This window comes from Bidens hawaiensis, unplaced genomic scaffold (genome assembly GCF_021521415.1).
Source record: "Bidens hawaiensis isolate Kalapana, Puna unplaced genomic scaffold, B.hawaiensis_p1.1 tig00063408_1, whole genome shotgun sequence".
NCBI lineage: Eukaryota > Viridiplantae > Streptophyta > Magnoliopsida > Asterales > Asteraceae > Bidens > Bidens hawaiensis.
This window is the reverse complement of record NW_027506533.1, coordinates 19975-37364: the sequence shown is the minus strand read 5'-3', so window position 1 is coordinate 37364 and position 17390 is coordinate 19975. Positions and strand designations below refer to the sequence as shown.

Here is a 17390-nt window from a genome sequence, read left to right as displayed (position 1 = left end):
AACGCGCAAGTGTTAAAAATAAGTTAATATGAATATTCATATTATTAGTACCACCACTAATAATAATAATTAAAGAATGATTATTCTATTCATATATGGTAACCAAACACCATAATAAATGTTAATGATTTATTTTATTCTTTTGTTCATTTCATTCTCTCATCCATTCTGTTATGTTATACCAAACAGACCCTTATCATATGAAAAAATTATAAACGGTTTAAAATAATGAATGAATTAACATATGTCTTGCATTCGAATAAAAAAATATGTTTTATTACTTTTATGTCCTTGTCACTTTCGTCACCACTTGACACATAATTATGACTTTTAACTTATTTTTTGTGAACCTTTGTAGAATTACTCAACCCAATACAATATATGAAATTATTAATCTAATATTTATTTTTAATATACAAATATTTGAAATTTATTATTTATAATTCTCTCACATTTTATAGCTTTATAAATACACCAAGATATATTATATAATTTCTAAGCTATCTCAATTAATAATTTGGGTTTTCTTAATAATATATAGCACATGGCGAAATAGCCCATGGTTCCTGTACTTATACGTGGTGATATGAAACAGTTAAAACACCCTACAAAAACTCCCAACTTAATAATTTAAATATGAAACATATAATAATTATATATCGGAAATATATAATGATAACAGTTTAACTTTGGTTCTCTTTTTTAGGCGGTTCAAAGAACTATACACCGCCCAAAAGATGTATTTAAAATAGAGAAAATAATCAAAATATTAGTTTAAACGGTTTTAGGTATTTGACCGCCCAAAAAAATCAATTTTGTACTAGTTATGTATAATATCAATTATTTAATTCTTATTTCATGCATCAAAACTATTATGCTCTAATATAATATCGATCTTTCACGTCTGTTAACTTTGCTTTTATATTTGTAGGTACACACTACAATCAATCTCATTATTCATTATTCCTATATATACACACGTTTAAGGCTTAAAATATAATATTTCCAACCTTGTTCAGGTTGGATCGAAAGTCAAGAACCGGGTTGGATATGAGCTAATTCTGGGTATGGTCTTCGGTTCTGGTTTTTGTCCGGGTAGAAATGGAACCGGTCGACTAGGTCCTTAGAAGCTAAACATAATTAAGTAGTTATAGTAGTAAAGTTGGAGTATGTTCAGGAATGTTTAGTGTTAATTTGGTACACTTTCTTTACCAGTGAACTTTGATTCGTTTAGGTTGATTGTGTTATACAAGAGATTATATCGGGAAGTAACATTGGAGATCGTTATTATATTCTCAGAATTACTTGATTCCTACAGACAAGTAACTTCACCTTAAGCTACAAATAAGGCAAATCCCGCTTGTATGTTTTGCAATGACTATAACCAAGAGTCAGGTTTGTTTTTGAAAAATCAGTTTTTACACATGGTCAATGTATATCGCATTTTCAAGAGTTACAAAACGAGTCGACCTCAAAGTTATTATCCTAGATATTGATGGTAATCTTTCAAATACAAAATCGAATGTTGTATACAAAGTATTTAGAAATTTGTAATAAATTTTAAATATTTTTTTTGTCTTTTGTGTCATTTTTTGTTACTTGGTTACACATTTATTTAATTTTTAAAATTTCATAATATATATGTTTTAAAAATAATATTTTCAGCCCGACATACGGGCACATAAACTAGTAAAATAATATAAAAGAAAAAACAATGGTTAATATTTTATAAAGTTATAACCGTACACATTTTGGTTAAATAATGGCATATAAAACAATATAAAAGAAAAAACAATGGCTAATATTTTATAAAGTTATAACCGTACACATTTTTGTTATTGACCTCATTATAAGAGATTGTGTGATCTGTACAAATATTTGTAAGATATTGTTTGAAATGGCTCTTATGTTCTCACAATTTTCCTTACCATTATCATTACAAAGAAAAAAGGCTGTACAAATTGTCACACACAAGGGTAGAGAGCAGTGTGAAATAATATGTAAAGCCAATAATAAAGTTTTGCAAACCAAAAACCGTGTATCCACCTACCAGCAAACCAGTTGGACTTCTGATTTTATTGAAAACTTGGAGACCAATTTCTCAGTAAGTCTAAATGCCATATAATGTATGTCTGTACGTGCGCATGCGCATGCATATATATAACATATGATCATGTGTAAAGTGTTTGATCAAGTTTAGATGAACTTACAGGATATGGTGGAAGTGAAGAAGTTAGAGGAGAAAGTGGGTGCAATGCTTTTCGTGTATGAAAATGGTGGTTCTACTCTGCAATTGCTTGAGCTCGTAGATGACATTGAACGGTTGGGCCCAACCTTGGCTATCGTTTTCAAGACGATATAGCAAGAGTACTTGACAAAGTAGCATCACTAAACGAATCACAAGAAGAAGACTTACTTTATGCAAGTTCTCTAAAATTCAGGCTTCTTAGAGATCATGGTTATTGTAGGGGTATGGTACTAAACCCGGTTTTACGACCCTAAATTTATTATGTTCGGCTTATTTTATTATATGGACTAATACAATGTTATTGGGCTGAGGGGGTTTTGTGGAGGTAACCCTAACTGGGCTAGGCCCATTAGGGTACCATGATGGTGGCCATGAGGCTCCCTATATAAGGAGGTCTCCACCTCCTTATTAGGGGTTGGTCATTCTCAATAAGAGACCACCACCATATTTTTGTGTGTCTGTGAACAAGAGATCATGGAGATTTCTTAGCGGTCACCTCCACACCCCCAAAAAGTCATTGCAGATCCCAACCAGCCGGAGAAGAAGATCAAGACGTGGTTCGTTCATCTCGAAATCCGTGGAAACATCGTCATGGATCGGGTCAGATTCATCACGTGCTTCGACATTGGCGCCATCCGTGGGACGGCAATGAACCACGCTTCGCTTCTCGTCTCGGCCCTCCGATCTGTTCATCAGTATCTCGGGTCTACGGTTTCTTCTTTCAGATATGTTCTATGGAAATCCAAAAATCCGTAGATCTAAAAAATACTTCCAGATCTGGAAATACACAGGAAGAAATACCACCGAACTTTTGGGGAAAACCCTTAGATCTGTGTTTTTTCTAAGTGAAATATACCAAATCTAGTTATGATTTTTTCAGATCTGGGTTCGTTTGAGCAACAGTCACACTTCATATTCATAGATCTATAAATCCTATTAGATCTGTTGGTTTTACATAAAACCTACCTGATGTGGATATTCAAAATCTCTAGATCGTGCGCACCACCGCGGATCAAAATCGCTCCCTGTGGATCAACTTCGGATTCCGCATGCGCGCCCCCGGCGATCGCTCTACGCCACAGCGGGTCGCATGCGCGCTCCCGGCGATCACTCTGCGCCACAGCGGGTCGCATGCGCGCTCCCGGCGATCACTCTACGCCACAGCGGGTCGCATGCGCGCTCCCGGCGATCACTCTGCGCCACAGCGGGTCGCATGCGCGCTCCCGGCGATCACTCTACGCCACAGCGGGTCGCATGCGCGCTCCCGGCGATCACTCTACGCCACAGCGACTTGCATGCGCCCTCCCGGCGATTACTCTACGCCACAGCGGATCGCATGCGCGCTCCCCGGCGATTACTCTACGCCACAGCTCACGCATATCACATGCTCATGAAGACAGCCAAAACCTGTGCTCGTGGCGCATATCACATGCTCACGCATCACGCATGCTCACGCGTATCACGTATGCTCACGCATACCACATATGCTCACGCGTCACGTATGCTCACGCATCACGTATGCTCACGCATATCACATGCTCACGCATCTCATATGCTCACGCATCACATATGTTATTGGGCTTCACGTACGCTCATGCATATTAGATGCTCACGCATCATGCACACTCACGCACCACATCTGCGCGTGAGAATAAAAGAGACATTGCGCAGGCCGCGCGTAAGCGACATAACAAATGAACAGTCTAATCCAAATCAGGATAAGAACAACCATGATTGTACTCATATGGCTACGCGCCATACTTAAAGGTTGGGAATCCTTATAATATCCCATATGGCTACGCGCCATACTTAAAGGTTGGGAATCCTCATAATATCCCATATGGCTACGCGCCAAACTTAAAGGTTGGGAATCCTCATAAACCCATAGGCCACGCGCCAAGCCTAAGGGTTGGGCACACCTCATAATTTGCCCGAGGATGGGAACCATGCAATACATCCACTTTTAGTTGACATGTTTTTGCAGGTTCGGCTACGAGCCGCACAAACACCTATGACATAATTATTATTATCTGGCCATCTGTGCCTCCATTATTGTTTTGAAAACAGGCCGGGATATTCATCCTGCGCGGAGGAGGCCCTTGTGGGCCAGTCATTATCATCATTTTATAGCCCGTAAGACGCCACGCGCGCAGGCTTCATTATTCTCATAGATCCGTAAGTCCCCTCGCGCGCAGGCTTCATTATTTTTACAGCTCGTAAGTCGCCTCACGCGCGCAAGCTTTATTATTCATATAGCTCGTAAGACGCCTCGCGCGCAAGCTTTTATTATTCTTATAGCCCGTAAGACGCCACGCGCGCAGGCTTCATTATTCTCATAGATCCGTAAGTCGCCTCGCGCGCAGGCTTCATTATTTTTACAGCTCGTAAGTCGCCTCACGCGCGCAAGCTTTATTATTCATATAGCTCGTAAGACGCCTCGCGCGCAAGCTTTTATTATTCTTATAGCCCGTAAGACGCCACGCGCGCAGGCTTCAATATTCTCATAGATCCGTAAGTCGCCTCGCGCGCAGGCTTCATTATTTTTACAGCTCGTAAGTCGCCTCACGCGCGCAAGCTTTATTATTCATATAGCTCGTAAGACGCCTCGCGCGCAATCTTTTATTATTCTTATAGCCCGTAAGACGCCACGTGCGCAGGCTTCATTATTCTCATAGATCCGTAAGTCGCCTCGCGCGCAGGCCTCATTATTTTTACAGCTCGTAAGTCGCCTCACGCGCGCAAGCTTTTATTATTCATATAGCTCGTAAGACGCCTCGCGCGCAAGCTTTTATTATTCTTATAGCCCGTAAGACGCCACGCGCGCAGGCTTCATTATTCTCATAGATCCGTAAGTCGCCTCGCGCGCAAGCTTCATTATTTTTACAGCTCGTAAGTCGCCTCACGCGCGCAAGCTTTATTATTCATATAGCTCGTAAGACGCCTCGCGCGCAAGCTTTTATTATTCTTATAGCTCGTAAGACGCCTCGCGCGCAAGCTTTTATTATTCTTATAGCTCGTAAGTCGCTTCGCGCGCAAGCTTTATTATTCTCATAGCTCGTAAGTCGCCTCGCGCGCAGGCTTTTATTATTCGGCGTACTATATCTTATTCATGCTAGTGCACCATCATTATCATAAAAACCACAACACGTCACCATCATGAAGAAAACCTCCCAAAACTCAAAGACAATAAAGATAAGGCCGAAGAAAAGGGAAAAAACCGCCTCACGCCCTAACACACCTCTTAAAGTCCAGCGCTCCACCTAAACGCTTGCGCGCCGAGGAGCAACGCTGGACTTGGGGGGGCTTGTAGGGGTATGGTACTAAACCCGGTTTTACGACCCTAAATTTATTATGTTTGGCTTATTTTATTATATGGACTAATAAAATGTTATGGGCTGAGGGGGTTTTGTGGAGGTAACCCTAACTGGGCTAGGCCCATTAGGGAACCATGATGGTGGCCATGAGGCTCCCTATATAAGGAGGTCTCCACCTCCTTATTAGGGGTTGGTCATTCTCAATAAGAGCCACCACCATATTTTTATGTGTCTGTGAACAAGAGATCCTGGAGATTTCTTAGCGGTCACCTCCACACCCCCAAAAAGTCATTGCAGATCCCAACCAGCCGGAGAAGAAGATCAAGACGTGGTTCGTTCATCTCGAAATCCGTGGAAACATCGTCATGGATCAGGTCAGATTCATCTCGAAATCCGTGGAAGCCATCGCGCGCAGGCTTCATTATTCTCATAGATCCGTAAGTCGCCTCGCGCGCAGACTTCATTATTTTTACAGCTCGTAAGTCGCCTCACGCGCAAGCTTTATTATTCATATAGCTCGTAAGACGCCTCACGCGCAAGCTTTTATTATTCTTATAGCCCGTAAGACGCCACGCGCGCAGGCTTCATTATTCTCATAGATCCGTAAGTCACCTCGCGCGCAGGCTTCATTATTTTTACAGCTCGTAAGTCGCCTCACGCGCGCAAGCTTTATTATTCATATAGCTCGTAAGACGCCTCGCGCACAAGCTTTTATTATTCTTATAGCCCGTAAGACGCCACGCGCGCAGGCTTCATTATTCTCATAGATCCGTAAGTCGCCTCGCGCGCAGGCTTCATTATTTTTACAGCTCGTAAGTCGCCTCACGCGCGCAAGCTTTTATTATTCATATAGCCCGTAAGACGCCTCGCGCGCAAGCTTTTATTATTCTTATAGCCCGTAAGACGCCACGCGCGCAGGCTTCATTATTCTCATAGATCCGTAAGTCGCCTCGCGCGCAGGCTTCATTATTTTTACAGCTCGTAAGTCGCCTCACGCGCGCAAGCTTTATTATTCATATAGCTCGTAAGACGCCTCGCGCGCAAGCTTTTATTATTCTTATAGCTCGTAAGACGCCTCGCGCGCAAGCTTTTATTATTCTTATAGCTCGTAAGTCGCCTCGCGCGCAAGCTTTTATTATTCTCATATCTCATAAGTCGCCTCGCGCGCAAGCTTTATTATTCTCATAGCTCGTAAGTCGCCTCGCGCGCAGGCTTTTATTATTCGGCGTACTATATCTTATTCATGCTAGTGCACCATCATTATCATAAAAACCACAACACGTCACCATCATGAAGAAAACCTCCCAAAACTCAAAGACAATAAAGATAAGGCCGAAGAAAAGGGAAAAAACCGCCTCACGCCCTAACACACCTCATAAAGTCCAGCGCTCCACCTAAACGCTTGCGCGCCGAGGAGCAACGCTGGACTTGGGGGGGCTTGTAGGGGTATGGTACTAAACCCGGTTTTACGACCCTAAATTTATTATGTTTGGCTTATTTTATTATATGGACTAATAAAATGTTATGGGCTGAGGGGGTTTTGTGGAGGTAACCCTAACTGGGCTAGGCCCATTAGGGAACCATGATGGTGGCCATGAGGCTCCCTATATAAGGAGGTCTCCACCTCCTTATTAGGGGTTGGTCATTCTCAATAAGAGACCACCACCATATTTTTGTGTGTCTGTGAACAAGAGATCCTGAAGATTTCTTAGCGGTCACCTCCACACCTCAAAAAAGTCATTGCAGATCCCATCCAGCCGGAGAAGAAGATCAAGACGTGGTTCGTTCATCTCGAAATCCGTGGAAACATTGTCATGGATCAGGTCAGATTCATCTCGTGCTTCGACAGTTATAGTGTGTCACAAGGTAATTCACTCTTCTCTAATATAATATAATAGCTTTAGACTCATATAATACATGGGATTTTTCAACATTAAAATTAATAACATAAATAATTTAAAAAAAAATTGAAGATAAAAAAAATAAGAACACAAATGCAAATATAGTCAAATATATATATATTGAAATATTTTACTCTCTGGCATTATATGTATATATGCATGGAAACCAAATCAATTATTAATTTTCAAATATTATTTCTAGTTTTTTTTTTTAATATGGAAAGTCGGTTATTTTCTCCTCAATCAATGGATTGTTATTATAATAACTAATATTAAGTATAATCCTAGAATCAAACATCCGGTTAGTTTTAATGATTCATAACAACTAAACTCATGAACTATGGATACCTTGGATACCTTAATAAGAATGAAGATTAGAAATAAGAATGAATATGATTATGACAAATAATCTCTAGTATTTTTATTTATTAGTTAACTAGTTTGAGACCCGTGTATTACATGAGAAATTAATGAAAATTACAATATTTAAACATTAAACAAAATACAATCAATAACACAATTATCATATATTGTTAATACAATTACAACTTTCATTAAATATATAGGAATTAGAAAGAAAAACATTAAAAACATTACAATCAACTTTCTGTTGGAGATTTGTGTTGAAATTGTTACATCATGTTTTAAAATATAATATGAATACAGAATGATAAATGTATGTAACATAAAAAATTTGCTTCATTATATATATAAAATATAACATTTATAAAACGTAAAGCAATTAATAATGAAAGAAATGATTAAATATTGAATTGATAAACAACTGACCTGTTATTCTCAGATGAAGTCACAACGACCTTTGAAGAAGACATAATGCTGTTATAGTGATAGTAAGTTTTCAGAGCATAAAATGATGAAAATGAAACAATGTTAAATATGAATATATAGAAATCGTTAAGCAGTGTTTAAATAGGTAATTTGAAAAATTTGAAAGTCTTGTAAATATGGTAATTGTAGATAATTTGGGAATTTATAAATTTTGAAAGTAAAATAAATATGGTAATTATATATTAAATCTAAATATTTAATTAGAATCGTATGATGGTAAAATGTATTGATTATACCCATATTATCGATATTCCAAAATTAAGTCACTCTATTATTTAGTTACTATAACATAGTTACAACAGTTAAGGATTCAAAATTCGGTTGCCATTTTGAAAGTCCGTTCATTATATTTGAATATGAATTTATAGCTACATAAATTATGTAGCTATAAATTTGAAATAAAATATATATGAATTCTTACCTCGATCAAAATACATACATATAAATGGTATGTATTTTAGTAGTTTATTTATTGAAATTTGGAAAGCTTATTGTCAATACTTATAAAATTACGGTTTATTGAGGTAAAAATTATAAAAACTTTTGAATATTAATTAATAAGATTACCGTAAAATAGATCAAAATTTATGGAATGAGGAAAACAAAATTAGAAGATTTTGCTTATTTTAAAAATGATTTCAGTTTCCAATTTAAAATCAAAATGAATTATGAATAAATAATTTGAAAATTTAGAGAATCTCTTAATAGTAGGAGTAGGTAACTACCTATTTAACCATTTTGAAATTCAAATGGTAATTGTTGATTTATTTAAAAAATATAATATTTTTGATTTTGTTATATGATTTTGTTGAACCGGGTGTTTTTAATATGATATTTGTTGGTGTTTTCGGATAAAAAAATGTTTGTAAAAACGTTTGTTACTACTAAAAAATACTAATGTAGTTCTTGAAGTGCGTGCCGACATTGTGGTTCTCGAAGTGCATGCCGACGTTCTCAAACGGTGATTAAATAATTTAGTTAAATGTTTTTATATGTTAGACAAAAAAAAAATTCAACAACTAACCGCAAAGCCTACAGAAACACTTAGCATAGAGATCTTGTGATAAACAAATCAAACTTGATATCGGTCTTTTGTACACATAGTGCAAAAGTTTATAAATTCCCAAGATCCGTCATCATCAAATCTTGAACCCCAGGATGTTGTACCTGCAGAAAGATAATAATCGAAACATCAAATAATATCATAAGGCTGCAAAGAAACTACAAAAACAACCGTACCTTCACAACTACGTCCTTTTTATCCCCTTTCAGTCTAGCTCGATGAACATTATGGAATATGTAACAGATGTGAGCAAAATCTTTGCTTATAAAAGATCAAATTCGGCATAAACTCTTGGAAATAAAACATTGAAATAACCAAGTTGATGTACCTGTGCAATTGAAGCAGAGCCAATAGGATCCCAATCAAATCTTTCAAACATGTCATCAACGGTTTTACCCAACTCGTTTTAAAGAATAACGCGCACCACTTCTACGGAAGAGAGGCGGCGACGGCGGTGGCGATGGCGTAGGTGTTAGCGAAACAGAAGAACGGCGATTGCGATGGCGATGGCGTAGCTAGCCGGTGGCGATGAAGGAGGCGGCGACTGTGGCGATGGCGTAGGTCACGGCGTAGATGCTAGCAGGAGAGACAAACTGGAATTAGGGTTGATGAAAACAAAAATAAAAAATAAGAAAACTGGATCTGGTTATTTCTATTGGAGCGGGTTGAACCGAATAAGATACCATTTTATAAAAATGAATTAAAGTTGGTGAGAATGCCTAAGAAGATGACAAGTGACATCAGATAATACTTATTTATTATAATAGATAGATAAGAAGTAGGATAATAAGATTCTAAAACACTATTTAATAGTATATATTTTCGTTAAGCATAGGTGGATCTAGCCTTAAAATGGGAGGTCCCCACCTAGGCATTAAACAAATTTGTGATAAATTGTACAGATTATTAAATAACCGTCATGCATCTTTCTCCTATAAAGTTTAAAGGTTGTACATTATGTCCAAACATATAAAGTTATATAATATCACAAATTAACTATAACAATAAATAAATAAAAACCTTATTTAAATAACATGATGAAAAGGAAGAAGTCAATAACATATATTTATGACTAAATGATCAATGATCCAAAATATCTTTTTTTTCCCAAAAAAATTGTTGGATATCTCACTATTTAAGAGTAAAGGTGATTAGGCAGCAAAAACCATGAATCGTCTAGCTAGGATCCTACACCCTATATATGTGACTAAATAGGATATAAGATATTTCTGATCTTATCTATTTCTCCATGAAGAAACACTAAGTTACCTCGGCAGATTACGGATAATCTTAGGGTCAAGTAGATGTTTCCCACGAGGGTTAGGTCCGGCAAAGATGGTTATTCTTCTGATGACCTGCAAAACAAACACCGTGAGCTCGTCACTGAGAAGGGGGGGTACCTCCTTGTGACCACCCTCCGGCGTGAGAATCAGACTAGATTGCTCTGAATACAAGTGTATATTAAGAGAAATAGCTAGAGCAGATAAGATATGTGATGGTATAAGATAGTATATGATACCGTTCCAAGGTGTTGGAGTATTTATAACCGAAGTTAGGTTTCCAAGCAGGTACAGCCAGCTTTATAATATTCCTTTTCTACCAACTGTGGGCTACGCACGTGCCATGCTGGTGGTTGGTGGGTAGGCAGCGGCTGATAGTGACATGGCCGGCTGTGTACTATTCCTTTTCCACCAACTGCAGGCTATGTACGTGCCACGACAAGGGTTGGTGAGTAGGCAGCGGCTGATAGTGACATTTTGTACTAGAGCGTGCTCCTCGTCGTACTGTTGTCAGTGAGCTGTCACCCTGTGATTGGTTCATGGGCTGCTTTGGTCAGATCTTGTCTATTTTGTCCATACCTTGGCAGGTATAGTACAAAAGATCCTCCAGAAGCGTACGGACTGGCTCATTTGGGCGGGAGTATTCCCGCCTTGCTCATTCCTTCTTCAGGTGACATTACTGAATTACTGAGAGTTAGTGCCTTGTGCGTGTAGCCTTGCTATTAGTGCGGGTAGCCTTCCTTGATGGCTTGTATCCGCAGCTGCGGGAACAGGCGGGGTACTTCACCATTGGGAGGCTTTTCCTGCGGGAACAGCTGGCGTATTGCGCGTAAGGTCTTCATCTCTCTGAGCATGGTGGGTCCTGCGGAACCAGTTGGTCTTTGCGCAGACGTCCCTCTTCAAGGTGAGTCTTGCGGGTCCAACTGGGCTCTGCTGGGACCTACCTCTTCAAGTCCCCCCAGTCCAATGTTCTTCTCATGAATTGTTAATGAGGTGAACTTTTGGACTTAAGCAAGGGGTTTTGAAAAGGGTTTTTAGTTTTAAGGTTTTCCGTGGGGATTCTTCCCGCGGTTTCCCTAATGTCACGTGCAGAAATTCCCGACTTTTCTGCTTGATCTTTGGGTATGATGCGGGTAGGTGTGTAACCTCCTCGCAAGTCAGGAGCGTTGAGTTTCACTTGTGTAGATTCTCCACGAGGTTTTGGTAGTTTTAGACATAGTGATCAATTATGTTAAACAACCAATTCCATCTTGGAGCTTCAAACAATCTAGTTCTCAACGTTCCCGCTATGCGGGGATGTTATTTCCCTTTCCACAAGCATGGCCCAGAAGATCCTTCTTGGTTTTAATTCCCTGCAAGTGCTAGGTATGTGAAGGGTTTCGCCTTGACACTGTACCCGCACTCGTCTTATAGTTACTTGACTTCCAAGGTATTCTTGGCTTCAATTCCCTGCAGGTGCTAAGTATGTGAAGGGTTTCGCCTTGACACTGTACCCGCACTTGTCTTACGGTTTCTTGGTTACCAAGGTATTCTTGGCTTCAATTCCCTGCAGGTGCTAAGTATGTGAAGGGTTTCGCCTTGACACTGTACCCGCACTTGTCTTACGGTTTCTTGGTTACCAAGGTATTCTTGGCTTCAATTCCCTGCAGGTGCTAAGTATGTGAAGGGTTTCGCCTTGACACTGTACCCGCACTTGTCTTACGGTTTCTTGGTTACCAAGGTATTCTTGGCTTCAATTCCCTGCAGGTGCTAAGTATGTGAAGGGTTTCGCCTTGACACTGTACCCGCGCTTGTCTTACGGTTTCTTGGTTACCAAGGTAAGGGGGTATATTCCCTCTTATTTTTGAATCTTTGAATCTTTTTGAATCTTTTTGAAATTCGAAGAGTTGGTGAAAGGATAAGAACAGTCCAAACTGTTGAAGGGACGTTAGCGTCGTCCGACGGTTTCTTCTGACAGTTTCAGGACGTGCAGGAAGTTATGGCGACGTGACAGTATATGGTCATTCCAGACGCTTTTTCAGGCGCGTGGGCGCGAGTTTTACGGCACGCGTCCTGTCGACAGCTGTTGCCAGCTTGCTTTCCACATGTCGTTGTCTCATTGTGTCTGCGCTTTTCCCTCTCCCCCACATTAAATTCATCGCATTCATTGCGATGGGTATATAAAGGGGGAAGAGGATGCATCTCAACTCACACTTTCACTTCTTCTAAGCGATTTCCGGTGAATACTCTTAACTTTTGTCGAGCATTCTCCTGAAATCGTTCTTCTTTCCAACCTCAACCTGTCTTCTACTCATGATCCTGAGGTTACTGCCGAAGAGTCCGACGTATACCCTGAGAACCCGATGTCCGCGTCTGACAAGGACGATAAGAGTACTGCTGGTGAGTGCCAGTGTGCTTTTTCCGTCGACCTTTATCAGTACATCGTCAAGAAGTTCATGCTCGAGCCTGAGTTTCCTGAGCCTCACTAGACGGTGTACGATGCCCCCAAGGGCAAGATAGGGGTGTATGCTGCATTCTTCATCTATGGGAATCTCAGGTTCCCATTGACAAAGTTTGTGTACCGTGTTTTGGAGAAACACGGTGTACACTTAACGGAGGTGCACCCGATGGCGATCGCAAAGGTTCGCCACTTTGAATGGGTGTGCCACATTCTGGGCGTTGAGCCCCTCGTCGACCGCCTGATGACCTTCTATTCCTGGAGGTGCATCCAGGGCTGGTACACCTTGATCACTCGGATCAAGGGTTTGAAGATCTGTGCTACCGAGCGCAGTCTTCGATCTTGGAAGCAGGAGTTCTTCTATATCTCTGCCCGTGTCGTCCCTATTGCGATGACATTCAAGAACGGGAGGGCACTCCCCAACCTTCACGCCTCTAACTACCAGGAGGCGGAATGGTTTACCAAGATCTCCCAGATCCAGACTCCGGTTTACCGCTTTGCGGAGTCTGGGATGGTGATGCTCGGGATGAGCCGGGTATGGAAGGATGCCTGTTCTGGGACGCCGCAAGTACCTATCATCCTTGAATACGGTTCGAATTCTATTCCCTATGGTATGCTGCATCTCTTTTTGCTGATTTAGGGTTTTTCTTCAAACGGTTTTTCTGTTTATTTTCAGAGGGGAACAACTTGCAGTCGCTTCTGCAACCGCGTGAGAGCGGTGGTCCCGCTCGGCTGGGTACTCGTGCTCTTGATGAGAACGAGTTGCCCATCCTGGAGCAAACGACGGATAGGTTCGTGGAGGTCTACCCGCCGGGCCACGAGATTTTGAGCGCCACGCGGCCAGGTAAGGGATTCTTTAACCCTCGCCCTCTTCATGCTCAAACATCTGCTGGAGTTTCCTTAATTTTATCATCTTCTGATGAGGGATCCGCAGATGGGCCTTTCTTCGTGAGGAAGAAGAAAGCTGCCGGCGTGAAGGGCAAGGCGAAGGTCGCCTCCACCGCCGATCAGGGAAATCGGTCCGACTCGGAGACCGAAAGCGAGGAGGCAGTGAGGAACCCTGGTGATGGTGAGACCACTGTTCCGGAGGTTGAGACAGCTGTCACCTCCGGGCAGCCCAGTATGACGACGGTGACCGGCGTGAAGAGGCCGGCTCCATCGGGTTTGTCCCCGCCTGTCAGAACCTTCAAGCTCAAGAAAACTCGTAAGTATAAATTAATCTTACCCGCAATTCTTTCCGCCATTGTTTTTAATATTTTGTCTTCATGCAGGCGTGGATGCAACCGCATTCCAGCGTGGAGCGGGAAGGAGCATCTCTGGACCCATGACGGTAGGTTTGGTCAATCTATCTGAGGCGATGACCCAGGCGGCTGCGCCTGTTTGCAGTGTTGGTTCAGTTGCTCATCCCGTTGAGGCAACTGTTCCAATTGTGACGTCATCTCCGCTGGCTGTCAGTGCCATATTTACTGCATCCTTCACTGAGCCGGCGGTGATTTTTCTGCGGGCTCCTCCGCAGCGGCGGCCACGGTTGTGAGTTCACCTCCAGTGAGTTCACCTCCGATGGTCTCTACCGCGGCGGCTTCAACCGTGCCTCTGGCACCGGCGACTACCTCGTCCCCGGCCGGTTCATCAGGTATGTTCAGGGTTGGGGCTTCTAGCCAATCTCTGCCTCCTTCCCATCTACCTGACCTCTTGGATGGATATCCCTTAGGTTCGGGTGATGGGTTTGGCGGCTACCGGCATGTTGTCGACCCTACAGGTGCGTAGGGTTATTTTGGCCTATTATCTTTTTTTTTTTCTTTTTTTTATCATTTTTTCCTAACCGCATTTTGTTTTTGCAGTTTCGGATTCCAATGAGGTGTATGTTCCACGGTGGAACATCCGCCGGGGAACAACCCTTCGAACGGCTGTGGACTGCGTCGAGTGGGCGCGTCACGCAGCCCCAAGTGGTGCGTTGGGGGAAGCCATGTCTAGCTACCAGGAGGGTAGGCTGACGAATGAGCTTCGGATTCTCCTTGCCCGGATGCAGCCGCGCGTCGAGTTGCTTTGTCGTGAAAACGACAAGTTAAAGGCGGCGCGTAGCCAGGAAGTGGCTCAGGCGCGGGCTATCCGGGAGGAGAAAAGGATACTTGCCGCCATTGCTGCGGAGAAGTAAAAGGCCTTCAAGGCCCTCGAGGTTGAAGTTCAGGCCCGGCTCGAGGCCCGTTCCAAGGCTACCCAAGCTGTTAACGAACAGCTTAGGTTGGCTAAGGAAACTGCGCGGAACGCGACCGAGAGGGCCACCAGAGCTGAAGCCATTGCTGAGCCTTTGCGCACTGAGAATGAGGAGCTTAAAGCCAAACTAGAGAGGCTTCAGCAGGCTCATGATGCTTTGGCTTTAGAAGATGCCAAAAAGCTCCAAGAGATCTTGGACCAGAGGGGTATGCTTGACCACACTGAGCGTAAGTTGAAGGGCGTTGAAGAGGCTGCTGCTAAGGAAGTGTTGCTTGCCAACCTTAACAAAAATGAAGCCGAACGCGCCTGTGACCAAGCTCAAGCTGCCCTCCAGGAAGCTCTGATCACCAAGGAATGGCTTCTACGAGAAGCGTTGTCGCAGGTATGCGTAGCTTCATAATATCTTTACGCTTTTCTTTATACTTAGAAAAGTTTTTGATACATATATTTTTTTTGTAGGTTGTGCATCGGATCTTCACGAACACATCTTATGACAATGCCATGAGCGCAGCCCTCAACGCTTCCCATGAGGATGGGGAAAAGGCTGGTTTCTTGCTTGGTCTGGGGTTTGTTGAGAAGGGCATCCCGCCTTCCAACTTCCCTCTTTATGATGTGGACACTGAAGCTACTTACGACCAAGCAGTGAACCAGTATGCTGCCTTCCCGCATCCGGTGGTGGAGAAGGTGAACGAAATTGCTGCTGCTGATGATGGGCTAACTATTCTCAAGGCTTTCCTTGAACCGCCACAGCCAACTGATGGTGCGGGTTCGAGTGGGTTTGGAGGGAGTGGTCCTGAAGTTTGAACCTTGAGATCCCTTCCCACCGTTAGGATAGATTTACATTACTGTAGGCGGGTAGATACCTGGCCATTCTTGTAATGTTTGAATTTTTTATGAAATATAAATGTTTGTGCGGGTAGGACCGTCACTTTCACTTAATGACTTGCTTTATAAACGTTATATGACTTGCTCATGCATATTATAGTTTAATTTGGCACTTGTTTTGCCTCATAAACAATATATGATTCGCTCGTGCATACTTTAGTTTAACTTAGCAAATTTCCAAGTGTTTTGGATAAGTTAACCTTTCGACGCGTGGTTGTCAATAGGTTAGTGTTCAGTTTCCTCTTATCATGATTGTGCGGGTAGGACCGTCACTTTCATTTAGTGGGATGACCAATCTTCACCTATAACTGACCTGCGTGAAGGTTTTCCTCATCTTTTCCCTAGAAATTTTTGCCGTTTTGTGTTTATGCGGGTTTTGCCGCCTTCCAAACGCAACGACTTACTTCCCCACTTATTTATGCGGTGAATACCGGCATATCAGTGTTTTGAATAAGTTAACCTTTCGACGCGCGATTGTCAATAGGTTAATGTTCAGTTTCCTCTATCATGGTTGTGCGGGTAGGACCGTCACTTTCATTTAGTGGGATGACCAAACTTCACCTATAACTGACCTGCGTGAAGGTTTTCCTCATATTTTCCTTAAAAATTTTTGCCGTTTTTTGTGTTTTTGCGGGTTTTGCCGCCTTCCACACAATGACTTACTTCCCCACTTGTTTATGCGGTGAATACCGGCATATCAGTGTGGTCAGATCATAAGTATAAATGTAAGACCATCAGCGTCAATGTGATAAGGAGAATTATTTCCATTAGAAGTGGCTCTAGGCCTTTTCTTTACAAGTTTGGAATTGATCTACATGCAGCCTGTGTAATTGAGCTTCCTTCCATGTTCTTGGGATGGGGGTGTCATCGAGCCTTTCGAGCCGATATGCACCTGGTTCGGAATCTCGTTGTTTACGCAGTATGTAGTCTCCAACATTGAAGCTGCAGTTTCATCCGTGTTTTCCCCAACTGGGGTTCTACACGCATTAGCCTGCTTAGCGTCCATTACGCCACGAGGTGAGTGAGGTTTCCCATTTCTGACGAATGCTTCGACGACGTCCTTCAAGGATACGCATTCCTCCGTGGTATGGCCTTTTGTCCTGTGGAAGTCACAGGATTTGCTCTGATCAGCGTTGTGACGCTGTCGGATTATTGGAGCCTTTGGCCATGGGAGCCTCTCGGTGGCAAATATTTCGGTG

At 42.1% G+C, this 17390-nt stretch overlaps 1 pseudogene; it reads left to right on the top strand.

Moving 5' to 3' along the window:
- Nucleotides 1-1897: 1897 nt before the first annotated feature.
- The window catches only part of LOC143618098 ((E)-beta-ocimene synthase, chloroplastic-like), a 33188-nt pseudogene continuing 17695 nt past the window's right edge, over nt 1898-17390 (top strand).